General features: G+C 44.0%; 4 non-coding genes across 4 annotated transcripts; all 4 read left to right on the forward strand.

Annotated features, from left to right (window-relative positions):
• Positions 1 to 1776: 1776 nt before the first annotated feature.
• Positions 1777 to 1848, forward strand: TRNAE-UUC (transfer RNA glutamic acid (anticodon UUC)). The gene has a single exon. It is a non-coding gene; the product is annotated as a tRNA-Glu (tRNA).
• Positions 1849 to 4734: 2886 nt separating this feature from the next.
• Positions 4735 to 4806, forward strand: TRNAE-UUC (transfer RNA glutamic acid (anticodon UUC)). Its single transcript has one exon. It is a non-coding gene; the product is annotated as a tRNA-Glu (tRNA).
• Positions 4807 to 7692: 2886 nt separating this feature from the next.
• On the forward strand, positions 7693 to 7764 carry TRNAE-UUC (transfer RNA glutamic acid (anticodon UUC)). The gene has a single exon. It is a non-coding gene; the product is annotated as a tRNA-Glu (tRNA).
• A 2886-nt stretch (positions 7765 to 10650) lies between these two features.
• Positions 10651 to 10722, forward strand: TRNAE-UUC (transfer RNA glutamic acid (anticodon UUC)). Its single transcript has one exon. It is a non-coding gene; the product is annotated as a tRNA-Glu (tRNA).
• The last annotated feature ends 462 nt before the right edge of the window (positions 10723 to 11184 follow it).

Here is an 11184-nt window from a genome sequence, read left to right on the forward strand (position 1 = left end):
TACATTATTCTGTAGGCGTTGCTGGGGGCACGTGATGCTACACACAGGTGTTGTCTACGTCCTGTGTCTGTGTGGACACCTCTCTACTCTGGCTACACAACTGTAAGATGCACAGTGTGGACCTGACTCCACTTGGCCTTCACACCGGATAACTTACAAGGAGAGAGAAACTTATGGAAATGTACGGTGTGAAAGAACGACTTTACCAAAGAGTTAATGTATGAAATTGCCCTTTGCTTTTTTTTGTGAGTTGCAAATGGTAACCTTTGACTAAAGCAAGTACCCAAAAATAAACAGTTTTCAGCTGGACTCATATAACTTGCATTTGCAGTGGAAGATCTGCCTGGAGCAGTATATGAGTGTGAAAAGGTCTCTAGTTTTGTCTTGAAATACCAGAGACTTCGGCGCTCTCCACCAGTCTCCTTCGACATCACATCCTGATGCTGAACAGTATTAGCACATAAATGAATAAAAAACTGGCTGACGTGTACATGCACATATGTGCATATGCACCACGGTGCTATAGTCTGATGACATATATGTGCCAGTCTGTGGGGTCAAAGGGCAGTCAGAAGTTACTGGGCCACAGTTGTATCAATGAGGACTGTGTACTTCCTGTGCCCTGGGGCATTCGTACTCTGGTCCCTCAAACTAGGGTGGAAGCCCCCCTTTAGCACATGACTCTCAGAATAACAAGTCAGAGCAGACATTAGTGTAACTGGGTACTCACACTTGTGAAAGGCACAAGTGCAAGTAGTGAACTGCAACCTGACCTCACAGCATACACTTTAGACATCCTTTGTAAACACACACAAATATTTTCAGTCTAACTTGTTTACATTTTACATCAATAAATATGGTAATATTTGTACGTGAAATGTTTAATTTGCCTACCTTTGGCGCATATTCCTAGTACCTTATATTTTAACTTTTCTCCATTCGGGTGTATTCAATTGGTATAATGTCAGAAAGGGAGAAGACGACCGAGAATGCCTAAGAATGTGCGCTTACATGCTTTTAAGAACATATGTCTGGTGTTGTGACAAAACAGCAGTGACCACTTCAGCTCAGCACTTGCTTCTTCCTCTGTTGTCCCAAAATATTGTGGAATTACTAGTCTCTGCGCCTCTGACAAGGCTGCTGACATCCAATTGATGATTCGTAGCCTTGTGGGCTGTGAGTGCTTTGGCTGTGCTGCCCCCTAGCGGTCACTCTGTGAAGATGCAGGTACCTGGGAACAACCCAGACTACTTCTGAGCTGTTTCTTCTCTGTGTGAACCAATCCAGTGTCAGGACTGGAGTCGGTGCTGTTAGTAGATAGAGAAGGAGTATAACTCGAGCCACAGGAGGGCAGCCTGGAGCCTGTGACAGGTGCAGGGGAGTGTCGTCAAGGAAGCAGCTGGAAGATAACTGGAGAGGGCTCTGTGGGGCCATCAGTCTGGTGAGGAAACCCAGGAGTGTCCTACGGGAGGGGCGTGGCTTTGTCTGACTCAAGGGGAGGGGTTAGTAATAGTGAATGCAGGGACTGCTGCTGTCCTCCGTGTCCTGGGCTCTGTGTATATGTAGAAGTTCTAAGGTTGTAAATAATGAGACCTGACAGGTTGTGGCAGAAATGATGACTTCTGGTGATTCCTTCTCTTTTGTCAGAAGTGAGGTGTCTGTTACCCCAATTGATTGTGTACTACTGAGAAGAACAATATAACTCTCAGTGTACGGAATGCAGTGTGACCTTGGGAGACACCTCACATATACTGAGCTGTATGATGAGTTCACAGTTCCCATATGGTCTAGTGGTTAGGATTCCTGGTTTTCACCCAGGTGGTCCGGGTTCGACTCCCGCTATGGGAACTCCATTTATTTTTTCACTACTCAGACATTTTAAAGTTTCTCAGTTTTTTTCTATAAACCTAAATGCACCTAAAGTCTTAATAAATGTCACTTGCTTTGTCTTCTGCTTCCATCTAATGCCGTCAGAGGTTTACACCAACCCCCAAATCTACTGCCCTCTCTCCCCAGCCCTTGACTTGTACATTAATACTATGAAGGTTTATTCCTTGTTTTTCTTTTATTGCACAACAAAAAGTACAGATTATATAAAGAGACCGGGGCACAGAGAAGAAGGCAGCAATTGACTGTGGTCCCACCATGGGAAATTTGCATTTTATTACCTGCCCCGTCCATACTGTGGGTTCATCATTTGTTTTATGACATGATTTCCCTGCTGTGTTGTATCTAGTATAAGACTTGAGTACTTTATGTGTTTTATATCATCTGTGATATTGCAGCTGTTGTTTGCAGTGTCCACATTTTGCAACCAGTGTGCTTTGTACCCTCACTGCTGCTCTCTCAGAGAGGGTAGGCTGAACACTACCGGTAGTATCAGACACCAGAGATGCCTCCTGTACCTGGAATAAAACTCTGCTTCTTTGTAAGAAATACAGGGGTGAAGATCTGCTGCATTCACAGTGACCCACTGACTCTTTTACAAAGGTTCCCAGCCGTGCAAAGACTCTTGGTGGTTAGTTAAGGGGCCATGCTAAATGGAGATTTCGAAGCATCAGACAAGACGTTTTCTTTGTTTCTGCATCAGCAAAAGTATATTTCTGTTTTTATGTTATTACTTGTGAAATACACATTTTAGTTGTGCTGTTGGATTTGTCATGTTTGATTTACAGTGTGAACGAATTCAAGCGATAGACAGTAGGTGGCGACTGACACTGCTTCAGGACTCCTAGGGTTGAGGATCGTGGACTTTGGTTCCATCATATAATGATTAGCACTCTGGACTCTGAATCCAGCAATCTGAGTTCCAATATCGTTAGGACCTGGAATGTTTGTAATAATACTTTTGTTTTAATTTATTGCAGGTCTTGAGCAGGAAACCATTTGTATCTCTGACATAACCTGTCTCTTCCTCTTTTCATTCCCCTCGTGGTTTCTGCGGTTTAGGGGCATCTATACATTATTCTATAGGCGTTGCTGGGGGCACGTGATGCTACACACAGGTGTTGTCTACGTCCTGTGTCTGTGTGGACACCTCTCTACTCTGGCTACACAACTGTAAGATGCACAGTGTGGACCTGACTCCAATTGGCCTTCACACCGGATAACTTACAAGGAGAGAGAAACTTATGGAAATGTACGGTGTGAAAGAACGACTTTACCAAAGAGTTAATGTATGAAATTGCCCTTTGCTTTTTTTTGTGAGTTGCAAATGGTAACCTTTGACTAAAGCAAGTACCCAAAAATAAACAGTTTTCAGCTGGACTCATATAACTTGCATTTGCAGTGGAAGATCTGCCTGGAGCAGTATATGAGTGTGAAAAGGTCTCTAGTTTTGTCTTGAAATACCAGAGACTTCGGCGCTCTCCACCAGTCTCCTTCGACATCACATCCTGATGCTGAACAGTATTAGCACATAAATGAATAAAAAACTGGCTGACGTGTACATGCACATATGTGCATATGCACCACGGAGCTATAGTCTGATGACATATATGTGCCAGTCTGTGGGGTCAAAGGGCAGTCAGAAGTTACTGGGCCACAGTTGTATCAATGAGGACTGTGTACTTCCTGTGCCCTGGGGCATTCGTACTCTGGTCCCTCAAACTAGGGTGGAAGCCCCCCTTTAGCACATGACTCTCAGAATAACAAGTCAGAGCAGACATTAGTGTAACTGGGTACTCACACTTGTGAAAGGCACAAGTGCAAGTAGTGAACTGCAACCTGACCTCACAGCATACACTTTAGACATCCTTTGTAAACACACACAAATATTTTCAGTCTAACTTGTTTACATTTTACATCAATAAATATGGTAATATTTGTACTTGAAATGTTTAATTTGCCTACCTTTGGCGCATATTCCTAGTACCTTATATTTTAACTTTTCTCCATTCGGGTGTATACAATTGGTATAATGTCAGAAAGGGAGAAGACGACCGAGAATGCCTAAGAATGTGCGCTTACATGCTTTTAAGAACATATGTCTGGTGTTGTGACAAAACAGCAGTGACCACTTCAGCTCAGCACTTGCTTCTTCGTCTGCTGTCCCAAAATATTGTGGAATTACTAGTCTCTGCGCCTCTGACAAGGCTGCTGACATCCAATTGATGATTCGTAGCCTTGTGGGCTGTGAGTGCTTTGGCTGTGCTGCCCCCTGGCGGTCACTCTGTGAAGATGCAGGTACCTGGGAACAACCCAGACTACTTCTGAGCTGTTTCTTCTCTGTGTGAACCAATCCAGTGTCAGGACTGGAGTCGGTGCTGTTAGTAGATAGAGAAGGAGTATAACTCGAGCCCCAGGAGGGCAGCCTGGAGCCTGTGACAGGTGCAGGGGAGTGTCGTCAAGGAAGCAGCTGGAAGATAACTGGAGGGGGGTCTGTGGGGCCATCAGTCTGGTGAGGAAACCCAGGAGTGTCCTACGGGAGGGGCGTGGCTTTGTCTGACTCAAGGGGAGGGGTTAGTAATAGTGAATGCAGGGACTGCTGCTGTCCTCCGTGTCCTGGGCTCTGTGTATATGTAGAAGTTCTAAGGTTGTAAATAATGAGACCTGACAGGTTGTGGCAGAAATGATGACTTCTGGTGATTCCTTCTCTTTTGTCAGAAGTGAGGTGTCTGTTACCCCAATTGATTGTGTACTACTGAGAAGAACAATATAACTCTCAGTGTACGGAATGCAATGTGACCTTGGGAGACACCTCACATATACTGAGCTGTATGATGAGTTCACAGTTCCCATATGGTCTAGTGGTTAGGATTCCTGGTTTTCACCCAGGTGGTCCGGGTTCGACTCCCGCTATGGGAACTCCATTTATTTTTTCACTACTCAGACATTTTAAAGTTTCTCAGTTTTTTTCTATAAACCTAAATGCACCTAAAGTCTTAATAAATGTCACTTGCTTTGTCTTCTGCTTCCATCTAATGCCGTCAGAGGTTTACACCAACCCCCAAATCTACTGCCCTCTCTCCCCAGCCCTTGACTTGTACATTAATACTATGAAGGTTTATTCCTTGTTTTTCTTTTATTGCACAACAAAAAGTACAGATTATATAAAGAGACCGGGGCACAGAGAAGAAGGCAGCAATTGACTGTGGTCCCACCATGGGAAATTTGCATTTTATTACCTGCCCCGTCCATACTGTGGGTTCATCATTTGTTTTATGACATGATTTCCCTGCTGTGTTGTATCTAGTATAAGACTTGAGTACTTTATGTGTTTTATATCATCTGTGATATTGCAGCTGTTGTTTGCAGTGTCCACATTTTGCAACCAGTGTGCTTTGTACCCTCACTGCTGCTCTCTCAGAGAGGGTAGGCTGAACACTACCGGTAGTATCAGACACCAGAGATGCCTCCTGTACCTGGAATAAAACTCTGCTTCTTTGTAAGAAATACAGGGGTGAAGATCTGCTGCATTCACAGTGACCCACTGACTCTTTTACAAAGGTTCCCAGCCGTGCAAAGACTCTTGGTGGTTAGTTAAGGGGCCATGCTAAATGGAGATTTCGAAGCATCAGACAAGACGTTTTCTTTGTTTCTGCATCAGCAAAAGTTTATTTCTGTTTTTATGTTATTACTTGTGAAATACACATTTTAGTTGTGCTGTTGGATTTGTCATGTTTGATTTACAGTGTGAACGAATTCAAGCGATAGACAGTAGGTGGCGACTGACACTGCTTCAGGACTCCTAGGGTTGAGGATCGTGGACTTTGGTTCCATCATATAATGATTAGCACTCTGGACTCTGAATCCAGCAATCTGAGTTCCAATATCGTTAGGACCTGGAATGTTTGTAATAATACTTTTGTTTTAATTTATTGCAGGTCTTGAGCAGGAAACCATTTGTATCTCTGACATAACCTGTCTCTTCCTCTTTTCATTCCCCTCGTGGTTTCTGCGGTTTAGGGGCATCTATACATTATTCTATAGGCGTTGCTGGGGGCACGTGATGCTACACACAGGTGTTGTCTACGTCCTGTGTCTGTGTGGACACCTCTCTACTCTGGCTACACAACTGTAAGATGCACAGTGTGGACCTGACTCCACTTGGCCTTCACACCGGATAACTTACAAGGAGAGAGAAACTTATGGAAATGTACGGTGTGAAAGAACGACTTTACCAAAGAGTTAATGTATGAAATTGCCCTTTGCTTTTTTTTGTGAGTTGCAAATGGTAACCTTTGACTAAAGCAAGTACCCAAAAATAAACAGTTTTCAGCTGGACTCATATAACTTGCATTTGCAGTGGAAGATCTGCCTGGAGCAGTATATGAGTGTGAAAAGGTCTCTAGTTTTGTCTTGAAATACCAGAGACTTCGGCGCTCTCCACCAGTCTCCTTCGACATCACATCCTGATGCTGAACAGTATTAGCACATAAATGAATAAAAAACTGGCTGACGTGTACATGCACATATGTGCATATGCACCACGGTGCTATAGTCTGATGACATATATGTGCCAGTCTGTGGGGTCAAAGGGCAGTCAGAAGTTACTGGGCCACAGTTGTATCAATGAGGACTGTGTACTTCCTGTGCCCTGGGGCATTCGTACTCTGGTCCCTCAAACTAGGGTGGAAGCCCCCCTTTAGCACATGACTCTCAGAATAACAAGTCAGAGCAGACATTAGTGTAACTGGGTACTCACACTTGTGAAAGGCACAAGTGCAAGTAGTGAACTGCAACCTGACCTCACAGCATACACTTTAGACATCCTTTGTAAACACACACAAATATTTTCAGTCTAACTTGTTTACATTTTACATCAATAAATATGGTAATATTTGTACTTGAAATGTTTAATTTGCCTACCTTTGGCGCATATTCCTAGTACCTTATATTTTAACTTTTCTCCATTCGGGTGTATACAATTGGTATAATGTCAGAAAGGGAGAAGACGACCGAGAATGCCTAAGAATGTGCGCTTACATGCTTTTAAGAACATATGTCTGGTGTTGTGACAAAACAGCAGTGACCACTTCAGCTCAGCACTTGCTTCTTCGTCTGCTGTCCCAAAATATTGTGGAATTACTAGTCTCTGCGCCTCTGACAAGGCTGCTGACATCCAATTGATGATTCGTAGCCTTGTGGGCTGTGAGTGCTTTGGCTGTGCTGCCCCCTGGCGGTCACTCTGTGAAGATGCAGGTACCTGGGAACAACCCAGACTACTTCTGAGCTGTTTCTTCTCTGTGTGAACCAAACCAGTGTCAGGACTGGAGTCGGTGCTGTTAGTAGATAGAGAAGGAGTATAACTCGAGCCCCAGGAGGGCAGCCTGGAGCCTGTGACAGGTGCAGGGGAGTGTCGTCAAGGAAGCAGCTGGAAGATAACTGGAGAGGGGTCTGTGGGGCCATCAGTCTGGTGAGGAAACCCAGGAGTGTCCTACGGGAGGGGCGTGGCTTTGTCTGGCTCAAGGGGAGGGGTTAGTAATAGTGAATGCAGGGACTGCTGCTGTCCTCCGTGTCCTGGGCTCTGTGTATGTGTAGAAGTTCTAAGGTTGTAAATAATGAGACCTGACAGGTTGTGGCAGAAATGATGACTTCTGGTGATTCCTTCTCTTTTGTCAGAAGTGAGGTGTCTGTTACCCCAATTGATTGTGTACTACTGAGAAGAACAATATAACTCTCAGTGTACGGAATGCAGTGTGACCTTGGGAGACACCTCACATATACTGAGCTGTATGATGTGTTCACAGTTCTCATATGGTCTAGCGGTTAGGATTCCTGGTTTTCACCCAGGTGGCCCGGGTTCGACTCCCGGTATGGGAACTCCATTTATTTTTTCACTACTCAGACATTTTAAAGTTTCTCATTTTTTTTCTATAAACCTAAATGCACCTAAAGTCTTAATAAATGTCACTTGCTTTGTCTTCTGCTTCCATCTAATGCCGTCAGAGGTTTACACCAACCCCCAAATCTACTGCCCTCTCCCCCCAGCCCTTGACCTGTACATTAATACTATGAAGGTTTATTCCTTGTTTTTCTTTTATTGCACAACAAAAAGTACAGATTATATAAAGAGACCGGGGCACAGAGAAGAAGGCAGCAATTGACTGTGGTCCCACCATGGGAAATTTGCATTTTATTACCTGCCCCGTCCATACTGTGGGTTCATCATTTGTTTTATGACATGATTTCCCTGCTGTGTTGTATCTAGTATAAGACTTGAGTACTTTATGTGTTTTATATCATCTGTGATATTGCAGCTGTTGTTTGCAGTGTCCACATTTTGCAACCAGTGTGCTTTGTACCCTCACTGCTGCTCTCTCAGAGAGGGTAGGCTGAACACTACCGGTAGTATCAGACACCAGAGATGCCTCCTGTACCTGGAATAAAACTCTGCTTCTTTGTAAGAAATACAGGGGTGAAGATCTGCTGCATTCACAGTGACCCACTGACTCTTTTACAAAGGTTCCCAGCCGTGCAAAGACTCTTGGTGGTTAGTTAAGGGGCCATGCTAAATGGAGATTTCGAAGCATCATACAAGACGTTTTCTTTGTTTCTGCATCAGCAAAAGTATATTTCTGTTTTTATGTTATTACTTGTGAAATACACATTTTAGTTGTGCTGTTGGATTTGTCATGTTTGATTTACAGTGTGAACGAATTCAAGCGATAGACAGTAGGTGGCGACTGACACTGCTTCAGGACTCCTAGGGTTGAGGATCGTGGACGTTGGTTCCATCATGTAATGATTAGCACTCTGGACTCTGAATCCAGCAATCTGAGTTCCAATATCGTTAGGACCTGGAATGTTTGTAATAATACTTTTGTTTTAATTTATTGCAGGTCTTGAGCAGGAAACCATTTGTATCTCTGACATAACCCGTCTCTTCCTCTTTTCATTCCCCTCGTGGTTTCTGCGGTTTGGGGGCATCTATACATTATTCTATAGGCGTTGCTGGGGGCACGTGATGGTACACACAGGTGTTGTCTACGTCCTGTGTCTGTGTGGACACCTCTCTACTCTGGCTACACAACTGTAAGATGCACAGTGTGGACCTGACTCCACTTGGCCTTCACACCGGATAACTTACAAGGAGAGAGAAACTTATGGAAATGTACGGTGTGAAAGAACGACTTTACCAAAGAGTTAATGTATGAAATTGCCCTTTGCTTTTTTTTGTGAGTTGCAAATGGTAACCTTTCACTAAAGCAAGTACCCAAAAATAAACAGTTTTCAGCTGGACTCATATAACTTGCATTTGCAGTGGAAGATCTGCCTGGAGCAGTATATGAGTGTGAAAAGGTCTCTAGTTTTGTCTTGAAATACCAGAGACTTCGGCGCTCTCCACCAGTCTCCTTCGACATCACATCCTGATGCTGAACAGTATTAGCACATAAATGAATAAAAAACTGGCTGACATGTACATGCACATATGTGCATATGTACCACGGTGCTATAGTCTGATGACATATATGTGCCAGTCTGTGGGGTCAAAGGGCAGTCAGAAGTTACTGGGCCACAGTTGTATCAATGAGGACTGTGTACTTCCTGTGCCCTTGGGCATTCGTACTCTGGTCCCTCAAACTAGGGTGGAAGCCCCCCTTTAGCACATGACTCTCAGAATAACAAGTCAGAGCAGACATTAGTGTAACTGGGTACTCACACTTGTGAAAGGCACAAGTGCAAGTAGTGAACTGCAACCTGACCTCACAGCATACACTTTAGACATCCTTTGTAAACACACACACATATTTTCAGTCTAACTTGTTTACATTTTACATCAATAAATATGGTAATATTTGTACTTGAAATGTTTAATTTGCCTACCTTTGGCGCATATTCCTAGTACCTTATATTTTAACTTTTCTCCATTCGGGTGTATACAATTGGTATAATGTCGGAAAGGGAGAAGACGACCGAGATTGCCTAAGAATGTGCGCTTACATGCTTTTAAGAACATATGTCTGGTGTTGTGACAAAACAGCAGTGACCACTTCAGCTCAGCACTTGCTTCTTCGTCTGCTGTCCCAAAATATTGTGGAATTACTAGTCTCTGCGCCTCTGACAAGGCTGCTGACATCCAATTGATGATTCGTAGCCTTGTGGGCTGTGAGTGCTTTGGCTGTGCTGCCCCCTGGCGGTCACTCTGTGAAGATGCAGGTACCTGGGAACAACCCAGACTACTTCTGAGCTGTTTCTTCTCTGTGTGAACCAATCCAGTGTCAGGACTGGAGTCGGTGCTGTTAGTAGATAGAGAAGGAGTATAACTCGAGCCCCAGGAGGGCAGCCTGGAGCCTGTGACAGGTGCAGGGGAGTGTCGTCAAGGAAGCAGCTGGAAGATAACTGGAGAGGGGTCTGTGGGGCCATCAGTCTGGTGAGGAAACCCAGGAGTGTCCTACGGGAGGGGCGTGGCTTTGTCTGGCTCAAGGGGAGGGGTTAGTAATAGTGAATGCAGGGACTGCTGCTGTCCTCCGTGTCCTGGGCTCTGTGTATGTGTAGAAGTTCTAAGGTTGTAAATAATGAGACCTGACAGGTTGTGGCAGAAATGATGACTTCTGGTGATTCCTTCTCTTTTGTCAGAAGTGAGGTGTCTGTTACCCCAATTGATTGTGTACTACTGAGAAGAACAATATAACTCTCAGTGTACGGAATGCAGTGTGACCTTGGGAGACACCTCACATATACTGAGCTGTATGATGAGTTCACAGTTCTCATATGGTCTAGTGGTTAGGATTCCTGGTTTTCACCCAGGTGGCCCGGGTTCGACTCCCGGTATGGGAACTCCATTTATTTTTTCACTACTCAGACATTTTAAAGTTTCTCATTTTTTTTCTATAAACCTAAATGCACCTAAAGTCTTAATAAATGTCACTTGCTTTGTCTTCTGCTTCCATCTAATGCCGTCAGAGGTTTACACCAACCCCCAAATCTACTGCCCTCTCCCCCCAGCCCTTGACCTGTACATTAATACTATGAAGGTTTATTCCTTGTTTTTCTTTTATTGCACAACAAAAAGTACAGATTATATAAAGAGACCGGGGCACAGAGAAGAAGGCAGCAATTGACTGTGGTCCCACCATGGGAAATTTGCATTTTATTACCTGCCCCGTCCATACTGTGGGTTCATCATTTGTTTTATGACATGATTTCCCTGCTGTGTTGTATCTAGTATAAGACTTGAGTACTTTATGTGTTTTATATCATCTGTGATATTGCAGCTGTTGTTTGCAGTGTCCACATTTT

The sequence above is a fragment of the Pleurodeles waltl genome, unplaced genomic scaffold (genome assembly GCF_031143425.1).
Source record: "Pleurodeles waltl isolate 20211129_DDA unplaced genomic scaffold, aPleWal1.hap1.20221129 scaffold_39, whole genome shotgun sequence".
Classification (NCBI taxonomy): domain Eukaryota; kingdom Metazoa; phylum Chordata; class Amphibia; order Caudata; family Salamandridae; genus Pleurodeles; species Pleurodeles waltl.